This window comes from Corvus moneduloides, chromosome 14, assembly GCF_009650955.1.
Source record: "Corvus moneduloides isolate bCorMon1 chromosome 14, bCorMon1.pri, whole genome shotgun sequence".
Taxonomy (NCBI): domain Eukaryota; kingdom Metazoa; phylum Chordata; class Aves; order Passeriformes; family Corvidae; genus Corvus; species Corvus moneduloides.
The window spans coordinates 14,986,626-15,009,560 of record NC_045489.1 but is presented as its reverse complement, the minus strand read 5'-3'; the positions used below and the strand labels follow the sequence as shown (position 1 = coordinate 15,009,560).

General features: G+C 39.1%; 1 long non-coding RNA gene across 2 annotated transcripts in view; it reads right to left on the bottom strand.

The window, feature by feature from the left end:
* LOC116450876 overlaps positions 1-22,935 on the bottom strand; it is a 180,949-nt gene that overhangs the window by 24,548 nt on the left and 133,466 nt on the right. The gene's annotated exons all lie outside the window — the stretch shown is intronic.

Genomic DNA, 22,935 nt, shown 5'->3' with positions numbered 1-22,935 from the left:
TTGAGAATCTGAGTACCCTTAGACCTTTCATTACCAAATCCCAGGTGAATATCAAGGCAAAAAGAAAATAAATCTTAAAATGCTGCACAAATGTAATGTGTCTAAGATGTGCTGCCAGCCACACTTCCACTGTTTGAGGCTGTCTATTGTTAGCAATTGTTTAATTACATAGTCAAGTTTTTAGTATATTGTTTTATTTATGATGAATGGGCAAATGATAAAGACACCAGCTGGAAACATAATAAATTTCCAAGCGAGCTGAAATATTATTTTTTAAAATACCATTAAAAACCTATTGTCTTTTATTATTTAGGAACATAAATGAGGGAGAAATCCTAGGAACATTTTTTCCTCGGAAACTTTCCATCAAGTAAAAGAACAAAATACTGTGACAGTCTTCCAAACTAATTACATTTCTATTTACCCCTTGGCCCCTAAAGACCCATATCTCTTGATTTTGCTTTTGTATAAATTTTCAGCAGTAACTCTTACCAGTGTGATTGTGATAAAATATAACAGGATGTGCTTACTGACTTCATGCAGGTACCTGGCTTTTCTAGCCTTAATAAGGTCTCAGGAGACTGATTTTTCAAAGTAAAGCATTCTCATGTATGACTTTTCGATTATTTTATTTTATTGCACCAAGTTTTACAGGACTTTGTCTCACATAATCTTCTAAATGGTTTCAGATTTATTGTAGCAACAGAATGCTCTCAGTGATAAATGAGGCAAACATTTTCCTGTCGTTTATTCTAATAGTCTTATGCTCAAAAGGCACATGGGAACACATTCTATAACTTGCCTTTGATTACATGGTTTGGATATTTTCACCTGGGTAACTAAGCTGCTGAAAAATGTCATACAATTATTAAATTACTCATGGTTAGAATTTTTTAGAAGGTCTCGGTTCTAGATTGATTTGGAGTGACTGATATTGAGTAATTTGCTTTTGAAATATTCCTGACAAAACAGGCTGTGCACTTGGTAATCTTCTACTGTTTTTTCTGATTGAGTGGAACACCACTGTCCAACACTTTTGGAGAATGGACTACTTAAAACCCAAACAAACCCAAAACTACTCTAATGTACTCTTCTCTCCAACATTGTGATCATACTCACTGCTTTTAGAGTTTTTATCTACACAGAAGGTCCAATTGACTTCATAAGCAGCAGTTTAATGAAGTTCAGATTTCATCAAAATTGTATGCAGTTCAGTAATTTTCATTCTTTTAAAAGAAATATGGTGTACTCCTGTAATCCCAGGCCAACACTTGGGTGTAAAGACAATCCTATTCACCATTTTGAGACTTGGATATGTTCCTAAATACAGTGACCCTGACTGGGATGATCCAGAGTCTTTACCTCCCTATCATCCACCTTTTGAAATCCGAGGAGCATCCAGTGCAGATTTTTCATTTATCCACAGGCTGTCACCTGAAAAACTCTTAATTCTGATGTGTGAGACAATTTAATGTTAGAAAGTGAACCATGGCCTTTAAGAACCCCTGCTAAGGAGCCAGAGCCTGAGAGCAGATGGATATATATACCTTGTCAGCAAAAATCAGGAATATGCAGAGCTCCCTAAAAATTCTATGGGGATCATATCCTATTTTAAAATCAGCATATATATGTAGTGGAGCTGTTCAGCACACAGGGCAAATTGTCTCTGTGTCTTCATTAGCTGTTCCATGCTGTGCTCAGCAAATGTGAGTATCACAACACTGAGCTACCTCAGACACCTGCAGCTATGATAAATTAAAAAAAAAACTTCACCAATTTCGTTCATCAATATGGAAAACAAGATTTGAATGCTGAATTATGAGTGAAAATGTTCTGCAAAATATATTGAGGTTCAAACAACTTTTATAACACTCAAATTTGCTTTAATACTTTGCTACTCCTTAACAAAGAATCACATTTTAAAAATGTTCTCAATTTATATTTGAGGAGCTCTGCTCAGAGCAATAATGTCAGGAAGATGATATATGTAACTGAGAGTAGACCTCATGATATAGTTTTAAAAATTACTTCTACTAAAGCATCTGTTCTGAAGGAATTGTAATAGATTTTACTGTGGCTGAAGTTCTCTGTCTATCCAAGCTGACAGAAATCTGTGGCTGTTTTTAATGAGGACCAGAATATTACCTCAAGTACATTTAGAGGTAATTTTACAAAAATATCTTTTTCTTGGAATTAAGAGATGTTCCTTCACTTGAAAACTCTGGTAACCTTTTCCCCCTGTCCTATTGGTGCATCTCTGCTCAGAAGAGTCTGACAAGACTCACCACTGAAATGGGTGAAGCTGCTGCCAGCCCTGTATGGCACAGCAGTGGAGAGAGGTCCCTCCTTCTGGAGGCTGTGCAACCTGGCAATCTCCAGCCTCAGAGATGAAGTCTGGGATAATTTGCCATCACATCAAATGTATTTATTCTGTGATCATCGTTTTCTGCGCTTCCAAGTTCAGTTTGAAAATATTAATCCAACAATTGCCCTGTTTTGGGGGTTGTCAGTAGAACATTGAGGGATGTTTTGAGCAAGAAGAAAGGAGTAGATTTTCCTTCAGTTTTTAATGAACTCTTGCTAATGAAATGAGGATTCTTGTTGGGAAGGGAAGTGAGGAATCATTTATGTTTCCTTCATGGACAAGGTGTCAAGGAGCAGCAAAAGAGTCTATGCAAAGGGAGCCAAGGGTGGCAGCAGTGCCATCAGTGAACAGGGATGCAGCTGCCAGACCCAAAAATGCTGGTAATGTCTGTCTGAATTCAGGTCAAGAAGCTAAAGAGAGAGAGAGGTAGCTGCCTACACTTAAGCATATTTACGTCATGACAGAGGAGAAGGGCAGCTCCTGAGGTGTTAGAGAGAGGTTTGTGCTGTGGGGGGCCCCAGATGAGGCTTTTTATTGCTCTTTCTCAGAATTTCCCTCAGCTGATCTGCTCTGAAGTTACACAACTGCTGTTCTGGAGCAGACTTTGAGCTGTTGAGCTTTTGGGGCCAGGACAGATGAGGATGCAGAGGCTTACACAGAAGGAGGGTTACAGGTTCTTTAGGGTGGTCAGTCTGCTGGTGAACTGCTGACATGAGAAACGTGTGTCACACCCTTGCCTTACTGGCTGCAGCTCCATTAGTGAAAATTAGTTAAATAAGCTGGGCTGTTAATGTATATTCATCTGTCAGTATGATTCTTACCTCTTGATGCAAGTCTGCTTCTTCAGAGCACTAGAACCCAAATAAAAATAAAAAGGCACCTGTCACAAATCACAAAAACTGTTTAACTGTATTTTGGTGGATAATGAAAAAAGGTTTTATGCTTTATTTGTTTAAACTTGAAAATCCTAAGAGTTTTCTGAGGAGGAAGTTTCTAAAAATGGTTTGTGAAGTTTGAGGTATAGGAATGCCAATCTTAAAAACAATCAAGGTGAAGATGTACATCTACAAGAGGATACAGTACAGGTTAGTACAATGAGATGGGTTAAATGCAATACAACTGAAAAGTCTCCCAATCATTAAACAGTGTCAGTTCCCCAGGGTGCAACAGTCCTCTTTGTAATCTCTATTTTCCTGAAGTACAGTACTGCCTTTAATAACATGTCAAAAATGGGTGTACTTTTCAATCTTGACCAGAATTGGAAAAAAAATTGCCCTTTCTCAGATTAGCTTTTTTGGGATTTACTCTTTTGTTCAAGCTACTTTTAAATTTTTTTTTATCAGTCTGTAGATTGAGCAAAGTAGGAGAATAGTTAAATGCTTCTAGTATGTGCACTCATTGGATTATAACTTTGTTCAGTCTCTGTTTTTATATAAAAGTATTAAGTGTAACTATCTAAAGTTTCAAGTGGATGATAATAGAAATATTTCACAGGGGTCTTGCCAGAAATTTCTATTTTGGCATACAAATCTAAGTCAAACCTGATTTGCAAGCGACATCTGTGAGTGGCTCATTTTCAGCAGGTTGCTTTTAATCAGTCTCAGTATTTCCTTGACCACATCAGACTTCTGTAAGCACTGAAGGAGATCAGTTACTAGCAAGAGGTGCAGTATATAGCCTTGTAAAGTCCTGGTACCATTGAAATAAAAAGCTGGGGTGTTTTTTTTTTTGTTTGTTTGTTTTTTTAAGACTTATAAGACTGAAAATAAAAATAATTCTGACTTTAATAGACCTTAAAATTATTGTGTTTAGCACTGGATGTAGTGAGCTGTAGTATCTTCTTTTATTAGCAGAAGAGAAAAGATTCAAAAATTAAGTAGTCCTAATGGAAAGTAATACTCTTTGGGTTTTGTTTTGTGATGTAGGTATTGCTATTTACCATTTAACTTTTTAAATTTTAGGTTAGAAAAAAGAGAAATACGTCAAAGAACAATTTGTTTTATCTGTGTAATTAGTGGGCACTAACAATGACAGTGGGTGCTGCTTGAATCTGCTGAGTCCTGACTGTGCATTGTATATATTTCCTCTGTGATCTTGGGTCCTGTGGGACAATCATTCCAAAATTGAAATAATATAGTACAATAGTAATTTGATAGGTTCAGTTCTGATATAGGCATAGGGTGTCATTGATGATTTTTCCCAAACTACAAGTTTCATCTGATATGTAATCAGATCATCAGAAAATAACATTCTGCGGACTTTGACTCTTCTTGAGAAATGTTGCTTGGCTTTTTTCCTGCTTTTTTTCCTTCCGAGACAAAGATGCAATTTTCAGACTATAACCCTTTCTTAATTTGATGGATCTTCCAGACAAGCATGATTCTCTTGAACTCCATGATGTTTATACTGGATTCAAATTGTTCTTGCCCATGCATGATGCCTATCTGCCTGCTGTCCTCATCCATCATTTGTCTGCTGTGTCCACAAAGCAGGCACAGACTGTCAGCTGCACAAGCCGTGCCATTGCCTGGGAATGGGGCAGCATCACTTTATCCAAATGTGCTCAATCATTTGAGTGACTGCCACGGGGATCCTTACACTCCTCCTGGAGGTGAGGGGATGTGCTGCACAGCACGTTTGGCCTCTTGCTGAAGCACTCAGGGGAACTGTGACTATCTTGGATCACATGAGCGCACTTGAACAGCACCTAGACACTTTCTGTTCGAAAACAAGGCCAGCAGGATGACATGACATGCTGCTGTCCCTGTAAACATCAGCCTGTCCTCAGAAAAAGGACAGCAAAGCTGGCTCACCTGCTTGAATTAAGTGCTGTGAAGGGAAGGCTCACCCATTCTTTACAGAGCGTGAAGTTATTAGGGGTAATATCAGGCTCCTGGTATTACCAGGTAAAACAGAAAAGTCCAACCAGTTAGACTGTTTCCTTTTTTAAAATACCCAAAGGTGTTCCATATTATAGTCCAAATTTAGCCAATAAACACTCTGGCCAAAGACACCTTTATCTCACTTTATGATGGTAGAGGTCATAGCATGATATGATCCTGGTTCAGGCTCTGGCCATGGCTGTCACATCAATGATGAAGTTTTCTGCTGGAGCTATTCAGATTACTCCTTAATGTTCAGCATAGGCTCACCTAAATGAACTAGGTCTTCAACCGACATTTTTTTCCCTGTTATTCTGCTTTAAAAAAGAGGATAGGAAGTAAGAAAGGACATAAACTTTGTTACTGATGCTTCAAGTTCTCTCTAACAGTGTCTAATAGAACCTCATCAATGTAAGTATTGTTCAGTCTTTCCAAACTAAAATTTACAGTGAAAGGTACAGAGAGGAACATGTAGGCTTCTTTCTCTATTTCTTCTGAAATAAAACCTTGTTGACTCTAAGAAGAAGCTGCAAAATGAAGTGATTGTGTTATTTCATTAACCTTTGGTTGTAGCCAATTTTGCATTAATGGAAATATGTAAATTTTCCTTCAATTTGGATGTCATTCTACTGGCATATGGAATATTGTTCATGGGATTCTTACTGGGTCAGGAGATGTTTCTTCTGTCAGGGGTATTTGCGAAAGCAGAATCTTACTGCCAATAAAAAGTGTGCTGTAACATCTTTAATATGCAAACATATGTTCATCTGAAAACTGCCCTTGTTGCTAATAGCTGCAAGCTGACATCTGCTTCTGTTGGTGATTCTTGTCTAGGTCTCCAATAGCTATTTGAAGAGAACAGCCTGTGCCGAGTTGCAGAGTTCAAGCTATGAAGGAATTTCTGCTGTAAGATCTAGAAATCACTAAGAAAATATTTATTCAGAATATGAAATCTTTCTGGAAATAATTGAAGTAGTTTGAACCAGTCTAACAATGTGATAGACTAGGGAGCACTTTCCAAACTCATTGTGGAAGTGGTTCAGTTGAACATGATTAGTGAGTTTAATAACTGGATTGCCCAATAATTTGCTTTCCTAGCATGTCAGCATTGTGTACAGCTGTATCTCATTTGCTCCCCTCAAATAAATATTAGTTAACTTCTAAGGGCACCCAGAGTGAAGCCATCAATTCAAATATATCCTTGCTGGCAACCCTGTCAGTACAACTCCAGTGCCATTGGCTCCAAAGCCTTTCCCACACTGCTTTCTCAGTCATGCATTGCCTCAAAATCCTGAATTAAAGTACAGTACAGCATAATAGACCAGACAAAAGCTTTCTGTTCTGCCTTTAAGAAATACCATTTTACTCTTCAACCTGCCCAGTTGAGGAAGAGGCAGGGTACAGAAAGGAGGAGAAGTGACAAAGTAAGGGTGATATAAAGGGTGTCTGTCTGGTAACAGACACCAGTACTTCTCATTTCCTTCAACATCTGCTGCTGAAGCAGTTCAGGCTAGAAATGCTGGTATGGAGATATGTTTTGGATTTGTGCTGAAAATCACTTTAATAGTAAAGGGATGTTTCTGTTATATCTGAGCAGTGCTTACCCGGAGCCAAGGCCTTTTCTGCTCCTCTCCCCACACACTGGGGAGGAGGCTGGGGGTGTACAAGGAGTTGGGAAGGGATACAGCCAGGGCAGCTGACCCCAAGTGACCCAAGAGATATCCCAGACCATATGGTATCATATTTAACAATAAAAAAACCCTGGGCAGTAAGGTCTGAAGGAGGAGACACTTGGAGTGATGGTGTTTGGTGTTTCCTAAGTCACCATTATGCAGGATGGAGCCCAGATTTCCTGGGGATGGCTGAGCACCTGCACCCTCATGGGAAGTGGGGAATGAATGCCTTGGTTTTCCTTGCTTATGCACAAGGCTTTTGCTTTACTTGTTAAACTGACTTTATCTCAGCCCGTGATTTTTCTCACTTTACCCTTCTTGTTCTCTTCTCCATCCCACTGCAGGGAGTGAGGGAGTGGCTGTGTGGGGCTGAGCTGCCTACGGGGGTTAACCCATGACATTACCTTAGGGCTGGGAGGATTTCCCCTATTCATATTTCAGAGGCTTTTTTCAGCATCAGCATTTCAACTAATCTCCTGCTGTGACATCAGAGAAAAAAAATCCTGTCAACAGCTCAATTTAAAATTTTATTTTTCACACTTGTAAAGGAATACTGATAGTATTTTCCCTCTTTTCTATATTAAACTATTTAAAAGATGTCTCTGTGGGTTCCATCTGCAAGCTGATGCATCTGAAATTTGGAGCAGCAATGTTGGAAAGAGGCTGGCTGTTCCTTACACTGAGCTGCATGTTTTCTGTGTGCAGACCCAAAATTCCTTCAGTTCTATAATATTTGTTCTTAAAGCACATCTACTGACATTGAGACCATCTACAGCCATTGAGGCTGTGTGTCCTGAAGAGGAGCATGGCTGAGTTTGCCATCCTGTGCTAGACAGAGCCTTTTGGAAGAAACAGATTATTTGGGGGAAGAACAGACAAAATAATAAATGGACCAAGTATTAATTAGCAATTAATGACTCCAGAGGGAGAACAGACAGCTTGAAAGCAATTTGTAGGCTTAGTCTGGGAAATGGTTTCCCCTCAGAAGTGCTCCAAAGGGGAGCTGTGGCCTTGGAGAGGAGGAGGTGGGCAAGCTGCTCAGCTGGGCATGACACCCTCTGAAGCTGAACTGCAGCTCATGAAATGTTTTCCCTGCGTTTGACTCCATTTGTTACATCAGGTTAACGAGTGCTAAATCTATTCAGGGTTTTCCTGACTAATACTGAATTCCTAGAATTCACAGGAATCTGTTAGTTACTAATTGCATTTACTGCTCCATCTTGAAGTACACATTAGTACAAGTCAAGTTTGTGGTCCATAAAAGGACTGTAGGCTGCGTGAAGACAGCTGTATATATTCACACTACTTTTATTTGGAGAAATAACAATCTTTCAAGCATGTTCCTGGTGCTTTGGGTTTTTGTCACCCTGATGTGTGATTAGAGGCAGAGGATGGTGTGCATGTTTCATAAAAGGGGTCCATGAGAGAGTCCAAATACCAAATGTAATGCTGGGTTTTGCTACTAATATATTTGTCTTTCTTGCTCTAGCAGGTATTTTAAAAAATATTCATAAACTGAAAAAGTCACAGTATTTCAGTGGCTAAATAAATTTAGAAGGACAGTTCTGACTATCAACAGTTTCTTCACACAGCAGTACAAAATTACCACTGTTAGGTGTGGTGCCCTGCTTCAATGCAGCAAAACCACAACCTCTAGTGGGCTCACTTGTTCAGTACAGTGGAATATTATTTATATTCTATATTCCAATTTATTTCTTGCTTAAATCCTTTGTTTTTATATTCTAGTTCCTCTTTAAAATACCACGTGAATGTTTGGGTTTGTTCCTCCCACCCTTGCACAGATCACTGTGCTCAGACCTTTAGCTGTTGTGGCTGGTTTGGGAATAAGACCAGTAATTTTATTGGATTGCAGCCCCTATTGGCAGCACCAAATTTTGCTGATACCCTAAGAAGGAATTTTAAGGAAGGAATAGATGTACCTTAAAATGAAATTACTTATTAAACAAGATGAGATTTTCCTGGTTATTTTGTTTCCTCTGTAAAATAGACCTGCTGACACTCTGAATCTCACCCATGGAGTACTCCATTGTAGGATTCAGGAATTATATAAGTAAGTTATGGAATATTTCTATCCTCCTTTTCAGCTCTGGATTACTTGATTAGACTGACCCTTCCACTAGGAGTTTGGGCTTGCAGGACAAAGCCAATGTATAATGGGTATCCCTGACTGGAAGAGGGAACACACCAGTTTCTGGAAGACAAAATAAAACTGGAACCACAGTAATGCCCAGTGACAGAAAGTTCCAAAGCACCCCCAGACTTTTGTAATGCCTCTTTTATTGAAAATTTTTTTTAAAACTCATTATTTTATCAGGAGTTTAGATGGGGAAAGAAAAACCCCTACAGCTTTGTGCATATGTCCAGTGGCAGAAATCAGGGAAAAATAAAGAAGAAAACTTCTATTTCAAGAAGAGACTGAACTGCACAAGGTCTACCTGACTGCTTTCATTACCAACTTCTGAAATGTATTATCACAGAGGGAAATTGCTGTTTGTATTCTTTTATTGTAGAACATAACTAAGCAGGGGCTCAAAAAATTAATTCTCAAAGAGGTAATTAAAATTAATGTCTATGATGGATGGAGGAGAGGGGGGAAAGTATAACAGCTTGTAGTTAAGTACATCATAATCTTGGGAAAAAAAACATGAGATTGTGTATGACCTGTCACTGCAGAATAGTTGAGGAGAGGGTTGCATTCTTCTGAAGAGACAGAAGCTCACCTTATGGCTGATGAGTGGCTTTAACTCTTTGCTCTGGAATCTAAATTAGATGGAAATATTCTGCTCTCAAGGTCTCCTGCCTTGGTTATTCCCTTGAGCACTGAAAGTACTATATATTCATCTACTGTACTGTAGTGACCCAATATGCTGCCCAGCTTCTTCTAGTTATCTTTTGAAGGACAAAAGTGTGTTTTACCTCTGTCTTGTGATTTAGGGAAGTTTCTTGTTTGTCTTAAATGAATAAGACTTCCAGAAAGTCTCTGTATTAACTAGTATAAAGCAAGTCTTCAAAGCCTGTGACCAGAAGTATGGAATTTAATTGCTTTACTGTAATTCAGCATGTCTTAATTTTATGTATGTATTTAATAGCATTTATTTTATATATACTCTATCTTCAGCATTATTTTAATGGGAAAATTAGCCTCTGTGGAGAAATTAACTTTTAGTCACAGGTACTCTTTAGTTCAGAAGCAGTAGTAAGGTACCCTAGGCCAGATTTCAAGGGGAGCCTTCCTTCTGCAGGTTTGTGTTTTGCCTGAGCAGCAGGGGATCCTTCTTGCTTGATGCATGAGATTCTGAAGGACCAAGATCTCCTTTTCCTGCTTTTCTCTTTGCTCCCTTCAGGCCTGGTTTCTGTGATATTGCCAGTCACAAGTACTGACTGATCCCTTAGTTTCTTCCAGTGCAGCAGACAAAACTCTTTTCATTTCCTAGAATCAGCAAGGTGAGCTTATTTATAAAACCCGAATCAGACAGTTTAGGGGACAAGGCTTCGAAATAAAGAAGCCTGTTTGTTTTGGGATTTTATAATTAATCTGAACTTCATAATTAGCATGTGGACCTATAGTAATATGAATTTAATCTCTTCAAATCCAACAGCAATCTTTCTCAACAAAAGGCTGTTTGAAGGCTCCTTTTTACTTTAATTTAAACCTCTTTATGAAGCTGATTTGTGAAAATTCAGAATAATTCCCTTTTAGATTAAAATAATACTTTATTCTCTTAGCCAGCAATTAATGTGTTTGTGGTTTCCTTCCAATAGTCTGGGAAATGGAAGAGTGCAAAATCCTTGCCTTTTTATGTAGATGGCATCATTTTTCTAAGAAGAAGATGCCTGCAAAGCAACCTGTTGTTCCATAGAGGACATACACATGCTGGGTTTCAGTTAAAAAAGAGCTGCGATGAATGTCAAAACAAAACAATTAGGGAAAGATTAATTGCATTTTTCAGGTAACTAATCTTTGTTAAAAAAAAGAAAAACCCTGCAAGATTTTTGCTCTCTTAGTGTTTTTTCTTGCTTAGTTTATGTATTGCTGTGAGGCCTTGGGTTTTAGGGTGGGTTTTTTTTCGTATTAACTTCTGCCATCTCACTGGCAGAAAGTAGAAGATAGATTGTGCATGGAGTAGGAATTGCAGAAGGAAAAAAAGACAGTCCTATGATTAAGGTAATAAAATTATATCAAGATTTTTCTTTTTCTTTCCTCTGCAGGTTTCCTTTTTGTGCTAGGATGGCCTTGTTATGACCAGTCCCTTATGCAGGCTCTCTGTAACTCTCATTTTCAGAACATATTAACGCTGTGCTGTGCCTGCTGCAGCATCTCCCTTGAAGAAGACACCTCTTAGCACAGGCACACTGCTGCACCAGGGCTGCTGACAGACACCAAAGCTTTTGCTCACCAGATGACCCTGGCCCTATCTGCATTTGCCTAAAAGACAGAATAAAAAGCCCATCTTTCTCATTTTTTTCTGGCAAAGATATCTTGTGCAGCTCAAGCTATTTATTTCAAAGCCAATAAACACTTAACACTCCTTGCCTCAGTCTTGCATCCTTAAAATGTGCAAGTAACATCACCCTTTATCTTTGCAATGTGTGAAATTAAAAAAGGGAAGGGAGATTTTCACCCTTGGGAAACTCAGAGGCTCTCCTTAACATTGAAATAAGTTCTGTGGCTACACCATGGGCAAAGAGGAGATCATGAAAAAAAAAATTAAAAAATGACTTAATTATTTCCACTACATGGACCTCATCCTATTCCTGTGGTGACCAGTGATAGGACACAAGAAAATGGAATGAGGTTTTGTCAGGAGAGGTTCAGATTCTATATTAGGAAAAAGTTCTTCACCCAGAGAGTTGTTGATCACTGGAACATGTTCTCCAGTGAAGTGGGTTTGGTAGTTTAGCTCTTAGGTAGTCCTGCAGGGACCAGAGACTTGGAGTTGATGATCCTTGTGTGTCCCTTCCAACTTGAGATACTCTATGATTCAAAGCTGCAATTCAAATGACAGATTTCAATATCTACACTGTGTGGAAATTCTCTTGTGATCCTTGGACTCATAGCCCTTGGCAGGATGTAAGACTGAGTAACTTCACTCTGGGAAGGAACAGGCCCTCCCCCGGGCTTTCCAAGGTCATGATATTCAAAGTGTATGTTATATAGAGAGCAGGAAAAGTATAAAGGGCTGGCTGTCGGCTTGTTTTGCTTTTCTTCTAGAAAAGGACAATTTAATTTAGAAAGGCAAAAAATTAGTATGCAAAAGGTGAAAAAACCTTCTTACAGCAGAGCAGGGAATTAGGGTGCATCTTCATTTTTCCTCTTCATTAAAAATTTCCCAACACTTCTTTATGGCAGAAATTCAAAGACATCCTTTTTACTTGGCTTAAACTGGATACAAAATTTCACAAATTATAGTGATTCAAACATGTTCTGTTCATCAGTTCTTCTGATGGAGGCAGACCCTCCACGCTATTCTGGTGTCCTGTGGCAGTCAATTGAAACTCTATTTCAAAGTAACAGGATTCTCCAGAGGCACAGTCCTCCAATATCCTCCATCTAATTGCAGTATCCAGGGCTTGAGGATTTCTGTCCATCTAATGAATTTCCCTGTGATCTCATTTTCCAAAGCAGCAACAGTTTATTTCTCCTTGGTTCTCGCCAATGAGAAGAGGGCTGCAGGAAAGTTACATGCAGGACTTTGAAGTATTGAGTCATTCGTTTATTCACAGAAATAATTAATGGATGTAGTTTTACATCAACTGTTTTTCTGTTGCACTAGATAGCAATTTAATCTAGGTTTTAAATCCTCTGCAATCATTAACAACAACAAAAAAAAGCCAACCAACCAAAAATAAAATAGTCTTTCTCCTTCACATTGAAAGATAATTTCTCTTTTGTGTTAGATGACTAAGTACCTACCACTAGAAATAAAATGGAGTGTGAAAGAGCTAAGCATAATAATACAGAATATATAGTTAAATATGGAAATGACCAAAAATCTCCAAATAAAATCCCCCAAAACAAACAGGTAAACCCCCTAGCAGGTGGGGTTACTGTTGAGACACTAGCCCAGGTGTTAGGAGACTTCTGCAGCACCAGCCTGGTGCAGAGGTATTTGAAAGAATCCATAAATCTCTGTAATGTTCCTTTTAGCTTTGCCTTGATATAGGAGAAGGCAACAAACAGGAAATTCAATCATCTTTCTGTCCACAGCAGAAGGTTATTTTGCCTTAGAGTGGGTCTGCCCTGCTAGATTATCCTTTCTTTCCCCCTCTAATAGGGGCTGGGTGAAGATGGTGAGACCCTAAAACAAATATTCCAGAGCCTTCAGGCTCTTGAAGAACATATTGAAAATGAGTTTTAATTTCACTGGTTCAACTCTTGAGCTTTATGATGTTCCAGTTTTAAAAAGCTTTGACGAGTGTTATAAAATTTTTATAATAATTAAAAGATTGTTTCATTTTTTCAGGATGTATTGTAAAGTAGGCACACTAATGGAGAATTCTATCCTTAAATTGTAGCATTATTCTGGATATGTTAGAGATCTTGTACTCTCTATGTTAAACTACCCTCTCACTGATGGTTTCCTGGTGGTTTTTTGGGAAGGATTGGTGGTGGTTTGCGGGGGTTTTAGGGTTGGTGGTTTTTTGGGGAGGTGTTAGAGGGATTTTGTTGGGGTTTTTTTGGTTGGTTTAGGTTTGTTTTGAAAGTAGTGGGGTTTGATTAATTTCAGAATGCAATTTAAAAAAATGTTTTATATAGCAGGTGCATAGTCTGGCTTATGCAGAGCTTAATACCCAGGTCTCACTAAATTTCATCTACACTGCACATGAATTAGCTTTCATACTGACATTAGAAAAAGTCCCACACTGGTGTATAAAAATATTTCATCCTCAGTAATGAGTGTGAGAGAAACTTATTACTTGAGAGTTTTAGATCAACTCTGTCTCTAATTGTCATTACTGCCAGTGATGCTTTGAAACTCAACTCCGAGTTTCTCATATAACATTTGGTATCAGCTGTAAAATTCTCCAGTGTTTGATTGAATGGCAAATGTTATTATCCTCCCAAAAGGTTTTAATTAAGATGTTTGGAGGCCAAACAGCTGTGCATGGAAATGCTTACTTCAGCTGAAAAAAATCAAACTTTGGAACCGATAGTTTCAAATACTTAATTTATATGCCTTATCTTCTGCTTATTATAGAAATCCAAATTAATGGAACTTGTGGAAATTGCAGACACACTTCTGCTGGTACAAACTGGGGAGCTGGGAATGAAAATGAGCACAGGATTAATCACTTTGTATTTGCAGAAGATCTGATTGCTATACCTTGGCACAAGCGAGTCCCTACCAGAGAGGATTGAGCCTGGGGGGGATAAGGCTGAAAAAACAAGAAGACTTGAAGGAGTGCATGACTCTTGAGTGTTTCTCTAAATTAAAGATTGGAAATTCCTAGAAAATCAGTCTTATATCCATAGTATCCAAATGTAGGGCATCTAGTGATCTCCTATGCAAAAATTTTTGAAATTATTTGTGGAGAATTTTTTTTTAGGGTTGTGTCTGTCCCTCACTCAGTTTTTATTTATGACTGAAGTTGATGAGGGTATTGGTACCAAGCTTTAGGAACTCATTTGCTTGTGGAAGGGTAGGGAGGGAGGTTGTTTTTTGTGGTTTGTTGTGGTGTTTGTTTATTTGTTTTTTTAAAAACCCAGTCAACAAATTCTACTGCCTTCCTCAAAAATGCGCTGTACAATGTGCATGGTTTAGGGCTGTATTTTGTTTAGAATTCAGGTTTTCTGAGGGTTTTATGGTGGGTTTTTTGGTGAAAATTCCATAGTATAAAATCCTTGCAGGATAAAAATATAAATGAGATAAAAATTTTCAAAGCAAAACAATCTTCTGCCTGCACTATGAACCACAGCAGACTGGGGGGCTCCTAGAAAGCCCAGCAACTGTTGGAGAAAATTGCTTTATTTTTTTCTACTTTACTGACAAAATGGATTTGAATATTGGGAGTAACCTTGAAGACTGAACAGAGAAATTTAGTATTCTGAGCCCGCTAAAGGAGATAGATGTGTCCAAGAGCCAAGGACTGAATTACCTTTTAGCTGATGCCTTGTTGCAAGGGCAGGTCCTTGTTGTAGATCCTGCTAGGGTGTGACAGTGAAAGCAGATACTGAAATAGTCATGAGCACCCCTTTCCCTGTGCCTTCATCCTCTCTGTGCCTGTCTCACCTCTTTCCAGGAACAAATTACCAGAATATCTCTGAAGAACTGTGTATGCTACCTCTGTAAATTAAAAACATAATAGCTGGACTATTTTAGCAGCCTCTTTCAGGCACATCTCGTCTGTCATAGGAATCTAATTCAGAGGCACAGTAGGTTTCCAGCCATTAGCAGATGTTTAAGGTTACATTCCATTCACTACCCTTGAAAAAAGTACCCAGCACGTATTCTAACAAAGGACAACTGTGCCTCCTGGGAAGAGACAGTGCTATAGCACTCCTGCTTTAAAATGTTTTCCAAAAAAGAAGCGATGCAAGAAACCTTTGTATACTGGAAGGGCAAGAAAGCAAACGTTCACACTATATTCACTTTCCAATATGCAAGAGCAGCTTCCCAAAGTAAAATGAAATCAGGACAGAACACCAGTGTCAATAAAATACAATCTTTGTTGTGCCAGTGTCTTTCAGTTGAATTTCAGGGTATGCTTGTTTCCTTCCCTGCTGTGCTCCCCTGCAACTCGTACAGCACTGGCTGTTATCTTGGAGATAGAATAGAAATCAAATTCATGGGGGTATTCTCTCCTCATCATTCTCTCTCCTGTCTCCTGTAGTGCTGATGTGATCTCTAGAAGATGGAGAGGATTTCCCCTTCAGTTCCCTTGAATTCAGGAGGTAATGATGGCATTTAGCACTGTGTTCAGAAAACAGCTAAATGGTAAGACCCAGTCTGAAGGTGCACTGTCAGTCAAGAGAAGTGTCAGTCTTGCTCTTGTGCAGGGTGTAGCTGAGGGCAGCAGTGACCAGGGAGGGGACTGCACCGTGGCAGGAGACCAGCTCTGTTTGACAGTCTTCCCTAAGGGTGAGGAAGCCCCAAGCCACAGTAAAGCTGCCCTCACTTGCAGCATAGAGCTGAGGGTACACTTGCTGTTTAGTACCAAGAAAAGAAGGCTCGGGGGAGACATGTTCCTCTCTACAAGTTGTGGCAAGGTGGGGGTTGGTCTTTTCTCTCAGGCAACGACTGACAGGACAAGAGGAAATGGCCTCAAGTTGTACCAGGGGAGGTTCAGCTTAGATATTAGGAAAAATTTCTTCCCTGAGAGAGTGGTTAAGCATTGGAATGGGCTTCCCAGGGAAGTGAATTCAGCATCCCTGGAAGAGCTCAAAAAAACAAGTAGAAGTGGCATTGACAATATGGTTTAGTGGGCATGGTGGTATTTGGTTGAAGGTTGATGATCTTGGAGGTCTTTTCCAACCTCAATGATTCTGTTTTTCTGTAGCTACCTTTAGTTGGAGTTGCCAGTTCCCCCTGCACCATTGCACTGATTTCAGGCACAGAGAGGAGAGGTGAGAATAAAACCCTGCACACTGTAGGATCCATAGCTCTGGGAAGCTGTTGGGAGTTACTGGAGGGCATGCTGTACTGTTGGGAGTCCCGGAGGAGCCTCACTAAGGTATCAGAACCCATTATATGCAAGCTATATTTCCAAACACTTGCAGCAGAAATCTCAGTGTGGCAATAACTGCGAATTATGACCCTCGGGGTGGAAAGCAAAATGTTCTGTTGTTATGGGAGGAGGTAATGGATGTCACCTCAGCTGCTGCGCTCTGTGATGCAGCCGTCCTGTGCCTGGATCTCCACAGTGCAGAGGAGCAGGGAGCCCTCCATGATGGTGCTCTCACTGAAAGGGACGAAGTGTTCTCTCCCTTGCATCCCTTGGTAGGCCAGGCATGGTGTTTGTGGAGCCCCTGGCAGAGAGCTGGGGGCAGTCTGATGTTCATTCTCTCACTGCCGTGTCGTAGCACGTGCTCGTGTTATAGTTTTGCAGATTTAACAGTCTGGGCTTGATCTTAGGACTTCACAGTGATGTGAGGAATGATTAGAAAATGATGTTTGTGTAAAATTACGTGACCTGCTTTGTTAGTGTTATAGTTACCAAGCAATATTGGGCATTATGCAATGAGGCACTTAACAGAACAGATTGAATGGTCAGATATCCAGGTTTCTAAAGGCTTATTGATCAGCCAAGATAATGCAGCTAAAGTACTTGAAATTTAAAATCAGCCTCATATTTTCTTATATAAGCAAAAGTTAAAGTGTAAATCAAAAATACACTTATAAAAAAGAAGGATTTTCAAACCCAGAGAAAGCCATGTCGATAAGAACCATTTTTATTTTGATTGTCTGGCAGGCTGAATAGGAGCTGCAAACTATTCTTTTCTGAAAGAGTTGGGACAAAAATATTGGAATAAACATGTCATTGTCCTCAAGTTTGTATGTGTGAGTGAACTACTCTTCCAACAGAAGATAAAGGCTGTTCATTTGTCCAAGTTCATCATTTGAATTAAAAAAAAGAGAAGAAAAAAAAAAGAAATGGAAATATAGCCAAAACACCATAATTTACAATGAATGTGACTGTGTGGTGTCCAGTGAGCAGATCATGACACAACAGTTTGAGCCACAGAAAGTAGGTTAAATATTATGTATGGTATTCAGCTTTCTGTGCAACTTCTCAAATTTGAAACTGATATGTGTAGATGAAAATCATGAGAGACCAAAATATCTTTTTTTCTCCCTGTTTTAATGAAAATTGATTTGCAATATCCAAAATCAGCTGCACATATTAGATAGGGATGATTTCAATTTTCCTACAGAATTAATGTGTTTTGTTTTATGAATATTTATTTTCTGAGGTTATTCAGAAGCAAAGACCTATTTTTGAGTGAGTAAAACCTTCTGCTAAACATAGGAAATATCTTTCCTGTTCTTCATTTTATCTACAGGAACGCTTACTATGGCAGTGGCCCAATTTAAGTAATAAGACATTTTGAGGTGGTCTGTATTTGGGATCATATAAAGTTTAAAATTAGAGCTTAGACAGTTTCCAAGTTTTTTTTCAGATACATTTTGAAGAAGAAATCTCAAATATAGAATACCTTAAGAGCTAATTTTATACAATAGTCTGTCATCTAGTTAGGCTTCTGTTCCCAATAAGAGGAAGTAGGCAAATATCCTCTGTATTACAGGATTGTGTCCCTTCTAGTTATACAGTTTCAGCCTCACCTCTAGTTATGCACTGCTTCCTGTGAGGCTTGTGCATTGATAGCCCTGCCCTCTGTAGCTTTGTCTGCAGTGCTCTTAGAAAGAAATCATGAATCCTCATAATGGGAAAGACACTTGAACTGGGGGCAGACAGGAGGTAATGAAGGGAGGTGGGAGAGTGCTGGGGTACCTGTGCTCTCTGCAGAGCCTTGAGGCAGCAAGGGGTCAGGAATGCTGGGCACAGTCAGTAGGTCCCTTCTGAGTGATCCCATTTCATTTGTGCCTTTGTGAAAGGGCTCAAACACGTGCACTTGCAACATCTTCGTGCTTCAGTACCAGCATTGGGATGTCTTTGGGTATAACAGAGGGGGTACTTGCTGACTCCATGGTATTGCTCCTGTTAGGGCTCTTACAATAAGAGATTTAAAGTAAATCGGCATGGAAGCAGCGAGAACTGAGATTTAGCTTAGCCTGCCCAACCTATAATAATCATCATTCTGTGTCTGTTAAACAATGTTATACAAAATTCTATTTAAAAAGCAATAATGTCTGTTCCTGATAATGTCCACTTTTATTGGAAACTGTGAAGACTGACATGCAACATGCTTGATTTGCTGAATAGCATTTTACTAATGTATTACAGTATAAGATAGAGCATATTTACATTTCAGAGGATATGCCTCTATTATTAGCTGCAATAAGAGGTATATTCTGGATGCAGTTAGTATAAGGATGACCATTTCTTGCTGTTGTGAGTACTTGCCTTCAGAATGCAATTGTTGCTCTTCCTCCTTGATGTGACATTTCTCTTGATGGGCAGAATGCTGCTGTGAATGCCAAAATAGCTCATAGCCAGACAAGACCCTACAGGTTTAATAATGAAAACATACTTTCAAAGCTGAAACACTGGGACAGTGCCAGCTGCAAGTGCTTCCATGCTCATGTATTCTTAAGGTTAAACAAGCCATATTCTCTGCTTTAGGCCCCTGATCATCTTGGCTGTGCTGCACCCACTGCATTGTGTCACTGTCTGACAAGCTCAGCTCTGGACAAAATATTCCAGCTGAAGTCTCAAGTGCCAATCAGGAGGTAATAATCCTCAAAATATCAGCCGCTTCCCCCATTCCTTTACCATCTGCAAACTGGGTGTTCCCTTGCTCACCATCCAGGTTATTAATAAAACAACTTGAGAAATATTGGGCCTGGTATTGAAGTGTCAATCCCTGAGAGGTCCTGCCACAACTGGACACCAGCTAGACTTTGGCTTTTCACTGTCACCTTTCTTGTTTCTCTTCTTGTGATTAGAAGTGGCTTTAAGGAAGACTTGCTGCATAATTTTCCCACAGATTGATGTTTCCCCATAACTTCCTCCTTTGTCTTAAAAATGGGTTAAATATCTTTCTCCAGTCTTTTCTGAGCACCATGCCCTATGAAAGTCTGCTTCCTTGGGACCTGCAGTTGCACCCCATCTGTTTGCATGGATTTGTATATTGTTCAGTTCTGCCAATGACCTTCTTCATTATAGAAACACAGGATTTACAGTGTGATGGAAATGCAGTGATCCAAAACATTGTTAAAGCTTCTGATGCTGCAAACTGGAATTTTTAATTTTTTTTATTTTTAAATCACTTGTGTTGCATCAGCGTGTGCTTTGACAGATGGTTAAGCATCCCATAAGACTGAAATAGAATATTGGGAATATGTCTTTATCGATACCAAAGTGTAGTAAACAACCTTCTGTTGCCTGTATCCTCTGGAAAATGTCAGGCTTAGTTTACTTATATCTTGTAGTGCTGTTGCTGATAGAAATGTGTGAATGACTGCTCCTGTTAATGGATAAGATAAATAAGAATTACTGTGTGGCTAACTGACAGACACGAGAAAACTATCTCTGCTGAATCCTTGATCAATGCTTTTTCATAGGAAATATTTTCTGTTTGTTTTGAATGGAAGTTTGGCTGGCCCACGGAGCTGGTAATGTTATTACACATTTTTTCCTTAAATCACTACTTACAGGCCAGACTGGCAAAGCAGTAACTGTGAGGTTTTGCTCTCTAAAGACTGATTGATGGCCTGTGTGAAATAAGTTTGTTCTCTCAGTATAGTTACTAGCGGAAGAGATTCATGTCATAAAAACCAGCACCACAGTGAATTGTCTCTGTGGAAATTTGACAAGAAAGCGAGGACTGATAGAGCTTGGAAATGAGTTACCTTTCTGCACCTAGAGGGTCTTCTGTCAAAACATAAAATGGTGAAAAGGCATCAGTGGCACCTTAGTGATCATCTTTGTATTTAAAACAGGATAACCATCAGAATATTTTTTACTATTTCTTCTGTTCTTTAAAACCATGCTAGTGATGATAAATTCATCCACATTTCAATATCAAAGGGAGGAGATTGTACCAGATGAAAAGGAAGTTAATGAATAAATGCCTCTATTCATTGCATGTGTTATTTTTAGAGCTGAGTAGAACGGGTGGTTGGGGGGTATTTGTTTGTTTCAGGGAATTTTTTTTTTCCTTTATTCCTATTGTCATCTGTAGACAGAAAATTAAATAAAGACAAGAGATGTATTATTCCTGTAACACTGCCTGATGTCCTTCCTCTATTCCCAACAGCTGCACCACTGCACACAAACTCCCAGCCCTTCCATGACTGTTGCAGCTGGTTTCAGATGAAAATGTCTGTATTCAAGTCCATTGTAGTGCACTGATGAAAGGTCCATGTTGCATTGCTGTTGAAAGAGAATTTGATTCATTGCTCTGCCTTCAGATATTACAAATGTGCTGCTGTATAAAGGAGAGATAGTTCTGAATTCTCCCTCTCTGCTGCAAGCCCTAGTGCACCATATGCTGAAGGATACTGCATTTTAAGTTGATAATGAGATACAGCATAATAAGGTCAAAGCAGTGACGATCAAACTGAACATATGCTGTGGCTTATTCATACTGAATGAAGACCTCCAACTATTGATGTTGTTGTTACCAAGGCAGAAATATTTTTTCCCAGGAGATATTCTTGATTTACTGTAAGAAAATCTGACATACAGACTCAGGAAAGCAGGTATCAAATGATCTGTAAATGCCTTCAGTATTACTTAATATTTTCATCAATAAACTGTAAAAGAGGTACAACAGCAGCCTAATGGAGTTCAATGACCTTTTGAGAGAGTCTTATAAATATATCTGGGAAAAATGCAACTTAGTGGGGGAATGGGTAACATGAAAAGAAATCCAGGAGAAAAAAAAAAAAAGAGAGAAATATGCCAAGAACTTATTGGTGGAGAGACCAGATTTTCCCCTCCTCTTTTAAATTGCATAGAATACAACATTGCCTCTTCGATCACTGGCATGCCATGTATTCAGGGGGTAAATGAAAGAAGCAGCAAAGCGGGAATTTTACCCAACAGTATAATGTCAGCTGTATTTAGTTGTTTGAGGGCTCACCATACTAGAATAATTTTGATTCAGCAAAGCCCTGCTCCTAAAATGTTGCCATGAATGTTGCAAAGCAGTTTGGCTCCATCAGTGCTATGTGATAGGGATACAGTGTGGATAGAACCCCTCTTCACAGAGCAGTTTCCTCAGGCAAGACTTCACTGCTTGCTGCCTGTGTTCAGTCAGGTGTCTTTTCACCAGATGTTTCTAATTTTATTCATGCTAGTGCATTAAACACAGAGCTTTCCCTGTAACCTCTTCAGTCAGAGCACAGACTATCACAGAAGACTACATAAAAGCAAGCAAAGATAAAAACCTCATACAAATTCAATGTTGACTTATAGCTAAATCAATTACATTTCTTATGTAAGTAAAACTTGTTTGTTGGTTGGGATTCTCTAGTTAAAGTTGAAGGACAGGGCAGTTACAGAGATTTGACTTAAAAATAAATAGGAATTACTTCTAAATTACTGGACTTTTTAGGGATCTGGTCAATTTTAAAATGATTGTGGGAAACTGCATGACTGAGACCAGCAATGAAAAACTATTTCTACAAGTCTGTTAGGTGCATAGAACATTCACTTTTAAATGTATTTTATTTTCAGAACTGATATTTACACATGTCAGTTGACACTAATTTCTTTTATGTACTTATTTCCTTTAAGTCAAAGTCAACATCTGCAATCAGGTTCCTTTTAGTTATCCAGATTTCTGCCTGGAAATACATTACTTTACATCTGAGGTAGTTAGATGGTGGTGGGTAGGTGTGAAAGATAAATTAACTACAAATTTTTGAAGTCCAGCACAGGGCCTGGAACTGGTTCTTCTCAGGTGATGCTACATTCCTTTGTGTCAGGAAAGCAGGGCTGTGGGGCAGTAGAGCTGGTGAGTGATGAACAGCCCTGCTGTCCTGGGAGTGCCATTAGTACCTCCATGTGTGGTGAGTAATGAGCAGGTTAAGTACCTGCACAACAGTGGTTCCCATAAAGGGGTTCTCTTTGATTTCCTTGCTTTGTTTCTCTCCTGTATCTCATAGCCTGGGCTTTAAAAGATGCTTCCCATTCTGTCTGCATATGCTGTTTTAGACATTGCCTTATTCAAGCATATTTTAGAACAGTGCATAGAGCAGTGCAACCAAAAGCATGAATGTGTGCATGGACAAGTGATTGTATTGGAATATTAATATTCATTAGCTTGAACCACAGCTGTTTCACTGTTTTCATCTCTTGCCAATTCCAAAATAAAACATCAAGATGGAAAATATATGTTTCCACCAGTTTTAAAGGTCCAGACGCT